The sequence below is a fragment of the Orycteropus afer genome, unplaced genomic scaffold (assembly GCF_000298275.1).
Source record: "Orycteropus afer afer isolate SDZICR_OR568_19922 unplaced genomic scaffold, OryAfe1.0 scaffold00123, whole genome shotgun sequence".
Lineage (NCBI taxonomy): Eukaryota > Metazoa > Chordata > Mammalia > Tubulidentata > Orycteropodidae > Orycteropus > Orycteropus afer.
Window position 1 is genome coordinate 8,923,199 of NW_006921710.1, and position 11,108 is coordinate 8,934,306.

The 11,108-nt window shown below is 37.5% G+C and overlaps 1 protein-coding gene across 1 annotated transcript in view; it reads right to left on the reverse strand.

Moving 5' to 3' along the window:
• The window catches only part of PBX3 (PBX homeobox 3), a 317,478-nt gene that overhangs the window by 191,283 nt on the left and 115,087 nt on the right, over positions 1-11,108 (reverse strand). The gene's annotated exons all lie outside the window — the stretch shown is intronic.

An 11,108-nucleotide genomic window follows, 5' to 3' on the forward strand; every position in this document is an offset into this window, starting at 1 on the left:
GGGCCGACTCGATGGCACATAACAACAACAACAGGGGCATTACGGAGCCCTGGTGGCACAATAGTTAAGCGCTCAGCTGCTAACCAAAAGGTTAGCAGCTTGACCTAATTAATGACCCCATAGAAGAAAAGGCCTGGCAATCTACTCCCATAAAGATTACAGCCTAGGAAACCCTATGGGGCAGTTCTACTGTCATACAGAGTCACTAGGAGTTGGAATCAACTTGATGGCACACAACAGTGGGGCCACATTTGCACAGCTCTAAAAGGCACCATTCACATAGCATGTTATAAATGATGCAACTTGGAATTGTGAAACTCAGAAAATCTGAATATAAAGATTTTTAAAAATCAGTGACTATTAGTCACTGTCAAATCAATTCCAACTCATAGCGAGCCCATGTTTGTCAGAACATAACTATGCTCCATAGGGTTTTCGAACACTGGTTTTCTAATAGATTGCCAAGCCTTTGTTCCAAGGTGCCTGTGGCTGGACTTGAACCTCTAACCGTACAGTTAGCAGCCAAGTGTACTATTTGTACCACCCAGGAACACCTGAATCAAAAGACAGACTCAATGAATTTACTGTGTGTGTATATATCTTCCCAAAAAGAGAGAGGTATATCTATATCACAAACCCTAGTCTATTCATCTATAACAATACATCATCACAGAAATCACAGGTATCTACTAGTCTACGTACAAGATATCTAGAAAAATAAAGTTTTGTGTAGTGTTGGAGTGTGGGACATCAGTACTCTTGATAATGATTTGTTAAAGGTTGACTTTCACCTAGTAAACAAATTGTTGCTGTCGTTATGTGCCACAGAGTCAGACCTGGCTCATAGTGACCCCTCCTTGGGTTTCCTGAGGCAATATCACTACAGAAGTAGATTGCCCAACCTGCCTTCCGAGGAGTGGCTGGTGGGTTTGAACTGCCAGCCTTCTGGTTAGCAGTCAAGTGCCTTAGGCACTACGCTACCAGAGCTCCGAGTAAACAAGTATGACAAGTAAACAATAAAGGTATATAATTCACTATGTACTGTCCTCAGAATTCACGTCTAATTGACTTTAAAGAAACCAATTAACTGACACAAGCAAGCTACCTAGATATTGCTTTTTCAGAGTGGCATTAATAATACCAAACAACACAGAACAGTCCTTCATTCTAGTTTCATGACTGGTTTTAGAAAGAATGAGAAGTAAATAAAAAATGTTGATTAAAAACTAGCTTGTGTCCGGTTGCCACTATGACTATTCTGACCAGAAACTAATATAGGGTCCCAAATAGAACAGAAGAAAAATGTAGAACAAAACTCAAATTCTTAATTAAAAAAAAAAAAAAGCCAGATCTACTGGATTAATAGAGACTAGAGGAACCCTTGAGACTATCACCCTAAGATGATAACCTTTGAACAAGTAATTTAAACTATTTCTCCAGGTCACCTTTCAGCCAAATAACAGACTGACTTATAAAATAAACAGGATCAGCCATGAATAATGTGCTTCTTTAAGCAATTAATTATATGAGGACAAATAGCCAACACTTATCCCAAAGCAAAAGTGAGGAGATGAGGGGAAAGGAAGCTAGATCAATGGAAACAGAATAAAGAGAACGGAAATAATGAGAATGTTGGTATACTTTATAAAAACTGTAACCATACCACGGAACAATTTATACAAAAACTGTTAAGGGGAACCTAATTTGCTGTGTAAACTTTCACCTAAAATAGAATTCAAAATATTTTTTTAAATTACCATTAGATAGGGTAAAGAACAGCTACACATACATAGATATATTAACTTGCAAAAATGAAATCACATAAGAACTCTAGTTTTCTCCAAAAACAATCAGAAAAAGCCAATCATCTGATAATCTTGAAAGATAAGAAATTATAAGAAGATGAGTATAAGAGAGCTGGTAAAGAATGAAAAGATTAAATTGGGATTCTATTTCAAAGAAGTACAGTACCTACCTACTGCCAGCGAGTTATTCCTGACCCATAGCAACCCTACAGGACAGAGCAGAACTGCTGCTATAAAGTTTCCAAGGCTGTAATCTTTATGGAAGCAAACTACTGTATCTTTCTCCCACGGAGCAGCTGGTGGTTTCAAACGAGGGACCTTTCAGTTAGCAGTCAACCACAGAACAGAGACATAGTACAATGATCATGATACTGCCAAGCAAATTTCCCTCAAAAAAAAAAAGTTTGTATGTCTCTCTCTCTCTCTCTCTCTGTGTGTGTGTGTGTGTGTGTAGAGACTAAAAACTTGAGGACTATGGTAACTTTACTCAATCAAAAAAAATTTGATAAGAGAACTGGACTGTGGACTATGACTTGGAAGATTTAGACTGTAATCTTTACCCTAGTTCTGTCACTTACTTAGCCAAAATTACCTTCAGTATATCCCTCATTTAGCCTCTCTAATCCTTACCTTCCTAAAGTGTAAAACAAGCATAATATATGCCCCGCATACATCAAAGGTTGTTCGTAGAACTAAATAGATTATGTAAATGCATTCTGAACAGTGTAAAAGCACCATATAAATATTCAAGAACAGCTCTGTTGCTATTAGGTACCGTGGAGTTGGCTCTGACTGACAGTGACCCTGTGTACAACAGAATGCAACAATGTCCAGTCTTGCACCATCCTCACAATCCTTGCTATGCTTGAGACCATAACTGCAGCCACTGTGGCAATCTATCTTGTTGAAGGTCTTCCCCTTTTTCACTGACCCTCTACTTTACCAAACATGATATTCTTCTCTAGGCAGTGGTCCCTTCTAACATGACCAAAGTAAGTGAGAAAGTCTGGCCATTTTCACTTCCAAAGAGCATTCCAGCTGTACTTCTTCCAGAACAGATTTGTTCATTATTCAGCCAGTCCGTGGTATTTTCACCAACACCACAATTCAAAAGCATCAACTCTCTTCTTTGGTCTTCCTTATTCACTGTCCAGCTTTCACATGCAAATGAGATGAATGAAAATGCCATGGCTTGAGTCAGGTGCACCTTATTCTTCAAAGTAACATCTCTGCTTCTTAACACTTTAAAGACGTCTTTTGCAGAAGATTTGCCCAGTGCAATACAACATCTGACTTCCTGACTGCTGCTTCCATGGATGCTGACTGGGGATTCAAGTAAAATGGAATCCCTGACCACTTCAATCTTTTCTCCGTTCATCATGATGTTGCTATCAGTCCAGCCGTGAGGATTTTAGTTTTCTTTATGTTGATAATCTTAAGATAACGGAAAAGTAAGTATTCTGGATTTTCTGATTCAAGAGAACAGACTCTCTTCCTCCTTTCCCACTGATGGATTAAAACCAAACCAAATCAAACCGCCCTCATATCAATTCCAACACATAGCTACCTCCCATTTACAAGGCAGTAAATCTTTACAGAAGCAGATTGCCCCATTTTCCTTCCACGTAATGGCCGGTGGGTTTGAACCACCAACCTTCAGCCTTAGACACTGCATCACCAGAGCTCCTCTTATTGAGGGATAGTCAAGGGTATAAATCCATTGAGTAAGGGGGAGGGGTTGTGGAAGAACAGATTTTGGAAGATAGTAAATGAGACCGACAAATACACCATACTGAAGGAGACTCAATTTCACAATGAGTTGCAGTAGAGGTAGGAATCAATTTTCCCAGCAAAGGCTGGGAGAGGCTCCAAGCTCGGACAGAGAACAGCAATGAGAAATGGTGCAGTAAATTAAAAAAAAAAAGCCTGAGTAACACCTAGGCCATTTGGCCCCTCCTACGCACATACCCAGCCACTTCAAGGAATATGACTTGCCCCCACCAATAAAGCAAGATAACTGTTCCTCCAAACACAACTAAAATGTAAAATTCAAAATATAACATAGAAGAAGAGGTGCTAACTTCTTCATTTACATAATTAAAGTCAAGAAATACAATCTGATAATTGATAGAATCAAAACAATATATTATTTATGTTATAAAAGCTACCTATAGCAAAACTAAAAATAATAACATAATTAACAAAACTAAAGAGGAAAGAAGGTGGAAGATAACATAAATAAACCAAATTTCCTCACCATGAAAAAACTATATGCACAGTAAAAAACTAAATTTACTATGGATAACAGAAAAACTAAAAATAGAAAAGTAAAACATAAGTTCCTCTGAAGGAAAGCAGAGTAAGATACTATAGAATTTTTTCCACTGTAAAGTGGAATTTAAAAAAAAAAACAAAAAACCCAAAGCCACAGCTATCGAGTCAATTCCAATTCATAGTGACCCTAAGAACAGAGAATAGTCCCCCCACCATACGGTTTCCAAGGTTATAAATCTTTATGGAAGCAGACTGCCTCATTTTTCTCCTGTAGAGAGGCTGGTGGGTTCAAACCATCAACTTTTCAGTTTGTAGTCCAATGCTTTAACCACTGTGTCACCAGAGCTCCTAAAAAGGGAAATACTTTTATAATTTAAAATTATTGCTAACTAGGCAAAGTTCCGATAAGATGGCGGAATAGGAAGACAAGCTACACAGACTCTCTTCAAGAGAAATCAATTGACACAGATACAGAAGATAATCCTGGAGCCCGGAGCTTTGAAAAGAAGGATAAAATTATTGCTAGCTAGTTGAAAAACGTTCTTTTCAAAATAGATTGGCCCAGAAAGTTAACCTGAGGGGCATAAAATCTGACTACCTAGTATCTTTTAGCTTTTAGAAAAAAATAAACCTAATTCTTCTGGCCTAGAGTAAAAATTATCTTTCTAAGCACAGCAGGAAAAAGCAAAGGAACTGAGAAATAAGAATGATTTTTATCTTTCAGCACTCTGATAAAGATGTGTCAGAAATGAGGGACTATAACTCCCTAATCCTTCAGGCTGAGGAATGGCAACTGGTCATAGTGTTTTCAACCTAAAATTCCTGTTCTGGAAGTTGTTAATCACCTTGAATGGTGGATAGCTTAATTATATAAAGACCACATTACTGTCTCAATAGAAAAAGTGTGATCTGATAGGAGGTTTTAATTTGAAATACTCTTTGTGAAATTAAAAACGGATGCCAAACTGACTATAATCTCTGCTTCTGTGGAGAAATAAAAGGCCAATATAACTATAACAATGCAGGTGATCAAATGGGCTTTGAGTCCAAGTTGATCCAACTGATTTTGTTGTTGGATGCTGAAGTCAATTTTTGACTCATAGAGACACCAAGTGACAGAGTGGAACTGCTCTATATGATTTTCTAAGCTGTAATTTTTATGGGAGCAGATTGCCAAGTCTTTCTCCCATGGAACCACTGACTGGTGGTTCCAATTTGCCAACCTTTTGGTTAGCAGTTAACTGCTTAACCATTGCACCACCAGGGCTCTAGTATTAGTCAATAATTATTGATGTTACTCATTGGGCAGTCAAAAAGAAGCAGTCCCCATTTCTGTTCCAGTTAGTAGGTCTTTCTATAGGTTATTTTTTGGCAATTAGAAGAATTATGAAAAGGTAACATCTCCAGATTATTTATACAACCTGGAATCACTCCTTAGAGGACTAAAATCCTAAGATTCAAATTTATCTAGATTATCACTTCATCTGAAACAGAAGAGACTAGTTTAGGAAAATTCAAATCTACTCTGTTCCATTCTGGAGTTTTACTAGACTTTGGCATTCAAAAGAGCCCTGGTGACACAGCGTTAATCACTTAGTCAGACATGCGCTACTAACCAAAAAAGTTTGGTGGTTCAAACCCCCCAGCAACTCCATGGCAGAAAGATGTGGCAGTCTGTTTCCATAACAATCTATAACCTTGGAAACCCTATTGGGCAGTTGCACTCTGTCATACAGGGTTGCTATGAGCAGAATCAACTCGATGGTAGTGGGTTTAGCATTAAAAATAAAAAGAGAAACACAAATTCGTGAGTGCAAATCTTTATGAAGTTAAAGTTAACAAGGGAAATGGTTCTTTTCAAAGCATGCAAAATAACTATGGAAAAAGCAAGTAATACACAAAATTCTCCATCTTTGAGAGAAAAATGCAATCTGCTACCTTGATCCAGAGGACACTTCCATGGCTTTCTAAGCTCCAAGTCCACTACTGAGTTTGCCTTATTTGTTGGACTCTACAGTAGCAATGTCTCACAGAATTATGATGTGAGTCATGTGTAATTTTTTATTTCTAATCCTCAAATTTAAAGTAAAAAGACATAAAATTAATTTTAATAATATACTTTATTTAATGCAATACACCTAAAATATTATCATTCTAGTATATAATCAATATTTGAAAAAGATTATTAATAAGATATTTTACTTTTTGTTTTCAATCTTTTACAACCTGGTATGTATGTTATACTTACAGACTATCTCAATTTAAATAAGTCACATGTGGCTAGTGGCTCAAAAACTTTATTTTAAAAGTTCTCCTTTCTATTGATAGGCATGAGTTAACTGGAGCAAGGGACTCTCAGTTCCCAAATCAACTGTGGTTTCCTAATATCATATAGGATCAAGCAGGAATCTTCTCAGGTTGTGACGTAAGAAGCCTTCTATTATCTATTAAGCCTTAACATCTATTAAAGGAGCTCTGGTAGCATAATGCCTAAGGCCCTGACTGCTAACCAGAAGGCTGGCGGTTCAAACCCACCAACCACTCCTCAGAAGGAAGATGGGGCAATCTACTTCCATACTGATACTGCCTCAGAAACCCAAGGAGCAGTCACTGTGAGTCGGGTCCGACTCAATGGCACATAACAACAACATCTATTAAGAGGCCCAACTGGATCGGTGGACTGAACACATTTACTTGCCATCACTCCTTGTTGAAATCCTACTACAAAGACAATAAAGGCATGGAAGGAGGAGCATAAATCCGCAAGAACAAAGAACATGAGAAAAGATAACAGCAAATAAAATATATCAATGACATTTTGGAAGCTGAAAAGCAGCTGAAGCAATGCTAACTGACAGCAAACCAGAAAAAAACTGCAGGGAATGAAGCCAAGGACAAGGTATTTCTCCACAGAATTCTAGAAAGGTAGAGTCATCTGGGGTAACAAGATTTTCTAGGCTTATCTTGTGCCTACAAACTCTGGCCCTAGAATCATTCATTTCTGCAAGGAATGCTATTCTTTTTGATGAGGAACAGTATTAGAGACCAAGAGCTGGGCACTCTGCTCACTGTTAACTTGGGTATCTTTGCTTCTTGGGCCTTTCAAATTTTAATTATATTTTGAAGAACTACTGGTCTTGCTGATGGAGCGAATATGGCCCTGTGAGAGAAAGAAGAATCAAAGATGATCCCAGAGTTACTGGCCTGAGCTAATAGATGAGTGATGTAGGCCTTTATCGAAATGGGGAAGGACAACATCATGGGGGGAGGGGGAGATCAAAAATTTCAATTTTGATGTACTGATTTTGAGTATTCATTAAACATCCAAATTGAACCAAATTAAGCCAGAAACTTGGTGAGTACAAAATTCAGGGGAGAGGACTCAGATGGTGATACAAATTTGGGGAACATCAGCATATCAATATTAGTATGTAAGTCATGAGACTAAATGAAGGGACAGATATGAATGACCAGACATTTGAGGACAGTCTCTTAACGTGAAAGGTAGACCAAAACAAACAGGGAAAAAAATGTAATTAAAAGGAAACAGAGAAAATGCAGGTAGTATACAAAAACTTAACAAACAAAAACAGAAAAGCTAAACTATTCTCAGAGAAGTAAGAGAAGACCTGTATCTGTGAAACAATAGAAGAGATGGAAAGAAGGAGAGAAGAAATGAAAGAAAGAGGATGGAAGGGAGAAATAAATTCAGTCTAAAGACCACACATAGGGCTGACAAAGGTGGATGTCTGGAGGGATGGGAGGAGGAAGCACGCCCAACACCAAGAGGGCTGTGGAGAGTATCTGCACAATTAGCAACTGTGGTTTAGTACCGGCTGAGGACAACTGAGGACAGTAAGGAAAGCACTCAGGGGGATCATCCTGAAGACTGACAAGGATAAGGAGGTTCTCTCAGCAGCCAAGTATGGAAGGTGAAAGCCTGGGTAGGGTGGAGAGGTCATCTGTTTGAGAAGGAGGACAAGCAGCGACAGGAGTTTCGTCACATTCCGAGAGGATTATTAAATATACAGAGTTAATGGAAGCCAAGTTTCTCAAAATCAAAGAAGTTACAATTATGAAATAGAAGAAAATTAGAATGAACCTTATGGGGTAAAAATGGATTCATAGTGGGAAAATTAGATTTATACATGCAGAAAAAGGAAACAGGATCCTTGTTCCACACAATACACACACATACAAGAAAATTTTTTTAAATGATTAAGGGCATAAATATGCAAACTACAACAATAAAATTCTTAGAAGAACAAGCAGAAGCAACACTGTCAGGTCTAGCTTTCAACAATGGATTTCTGCTATAATATCAGAAGCACAAACAGCAAAAGACAAAAAAAAAAAAATATAGGACCTCATAGCAGCTAAAAACTTGTATTTATCCAATGACTTTATAAAAATGTGAAATGACAAGCTAGGGAGAAAATAAATATATATACTGAATCCTTCAATGTTGCAACTCCAGACTTGAACTTTTTCTTCAGTTCTTTCAGCTTGAGAAATATATACGTATGTATGTATGTATGTATGTATGTGTGTGTGTGTGTGTGTATATATATATATTTATCACAAGAATCTAATAACCAAAATATATATAAAATTTCAACAACGTAACAACAAACAGTCTAATCATAAAATGGGCAAAGGACTTGAATAGACATTTCAAAGAGATCACTCAAATGACCACCAAACGCATATAATAATACTCAGAGTCATTAGCCATCAAAGAGATGCAAATCAAAATGACAATGAGATACTATTACATTCCTACTAGGATGGCTAAGATTAAATTAAAGGGGGGAAAAAAAAAACAAGAAATAACAAATGTTAGAAAACATGCATGGGGAACTGGGAATGCAAAATGGTCCAGCCTCTGGGGAAACATTCTGGCAGTTCATCAAAAAACTACACATAGAACTACTATATGACTCAGCAATTCCACTCCTAGGTATATACCCAAAAAACTTGAAAGCAGAGACTGAAACAGAGACTTGAACTCCAATGTACATTGTAGCACTATTCACAAAAGCCAAAAGTTGAAATAGCCTAAATGCCCATCAACAGATGAATGTATAAGCAAAATGTGGTACCTACGTAAAATGGAATACCATTCAGCCAGTAGGAGAAATCAAGTCCTGATATACGCTACAATATGTATGTAATTTACAGACATCATGCCAAATGAAATAAGTCAATCACAAAAGGACAAATATTATATGATGTCACTTATATAAAATGAAAAGGCAAATGTATAAACACCAAAGTTTATTACTGGTTACCAGGGGTAAGAGGAAGGGGAAAATTGGAGTTAACAGTGATGGAAAAATTACATGGATTAATGTAGGGTTGGCAAGAATGATGGGGCCATCCACTTCTGAAAGAATTGGTCACTGAAAACCTTATGAATAGCAATGAAATGCTGTCTGATGTATTACTGGAAAACATTATGAACAGCCCTGAAACACCTTTCAAGATCTACCCTAAAGTACAATGCTGCCAGTGATAGGATAATATCCATATACCTACAAGGAAGACCAGTTAATATGACTACTATTCAAATTCACACACCAACTACCAAAGCAAAAGATGAAGAAATTGAAGATTTTTACCAACATCAGCAGTGTGAAATTGACCAAAGATGCAATCAAGATGCATTGACTACTGCTAGCAATTAGAATGTGAAAGCTTGAAACAAAGAAGCAGCATCAGTAGTTGGAAAATATGGCCTGGGTGATAGAAATGATGTTGCATAATATAAGAATTTTACAAGACCAAAAATTCATTCATTGAAAATACCTTTTCTCAACAAAATAAACAGTGACTATACATGTGGACCTTGCCAGATGGAATACACAGAAATCAAATAAGCTACATCTGTGGAAAGAGAAGATGAAGAAGCTCAATATCATCAGTTAAAACAAGGCTAGAGCTGACTGTGGAACAGACAATCAATTGCCCATATGCAAGTTCAAGTTGAAGCTGAAGAAAATTAAAACAATTTCACGAAAGTCAAGATATGACTTTTATTACATTACACCTGAATTTAGTGATCATCTGAAGAACAGATTTGACACACTGAACACCAATGACTGAAGACCAGGTGAGCTGTGGGATGACATCAAGAACAGCATACATGAAGAAAGCAAAAAGTCATTAAAAAGATAGGAAAGGAAGAAAAGACCAAAGTGGATGTTTGAAACTTGCTCTTGAATGGAGAGTAGCTAAAACAAATTGAAGAAATGATGAAATTAAAGAAGTGAACAGAAGATTTCCAAGGGTGGCTTGAGAAAACAAAGTAAATTATTATAATGATATGTGCAAATCCTGGAGTTAGATAACAAAAAGGGAGGAACAGGCTCAGCATTTCTCAAGCTGAAAGAACTGAAGAAAAAATTCGTCTGGAGTTGTAACACTGAAGGATTCAATGAGCAAAATATTGAACAATGTGTGGGAAGCATCAAAAGATGGAAGGATGGTCTGATAGAGCTTGGTGAGACCCCCAAGACTATGGCCCCTAGTTACCCTTCAAGTCTGGAACTGAACTCACTCCTGTGGCTTCCAGCCAAACAATAGACAGGCATATGGGGTGAACATTTATATCAGGAAGATACAGTCCCTAGAGCAATCAATCATGGGAGAACAGAAAGGCAGTGTTTGTACAGGGAGACAGCTCGGGGCCAGGAATGCATGGGAGGGAAGGACACAGGGAAGAGGTAACTACAGGGAGGAAGTGAGAAGAGAGCTGTTACACTGTAGAAAATTGCAGTCAATGTCATAAACAAAATGTAGATGAACTGCTACATAGAAAATGAATTTGCTTTGTAAACTTTCACTCAAATCACAATAAAAATTTTTAAAAAAAGAAGATGGGGGTTCCGGCAAGATGGCGGACTAGGCAGAAGGATTGCACAGACCCTCTTCAACAAAGAAAAGGGAAACCAATTAACACAGACACAGAAGATAATCGTGGACCCCTGAGCCTTGAAGGGAAGGATACAGAATTGGACTAAACCCCAA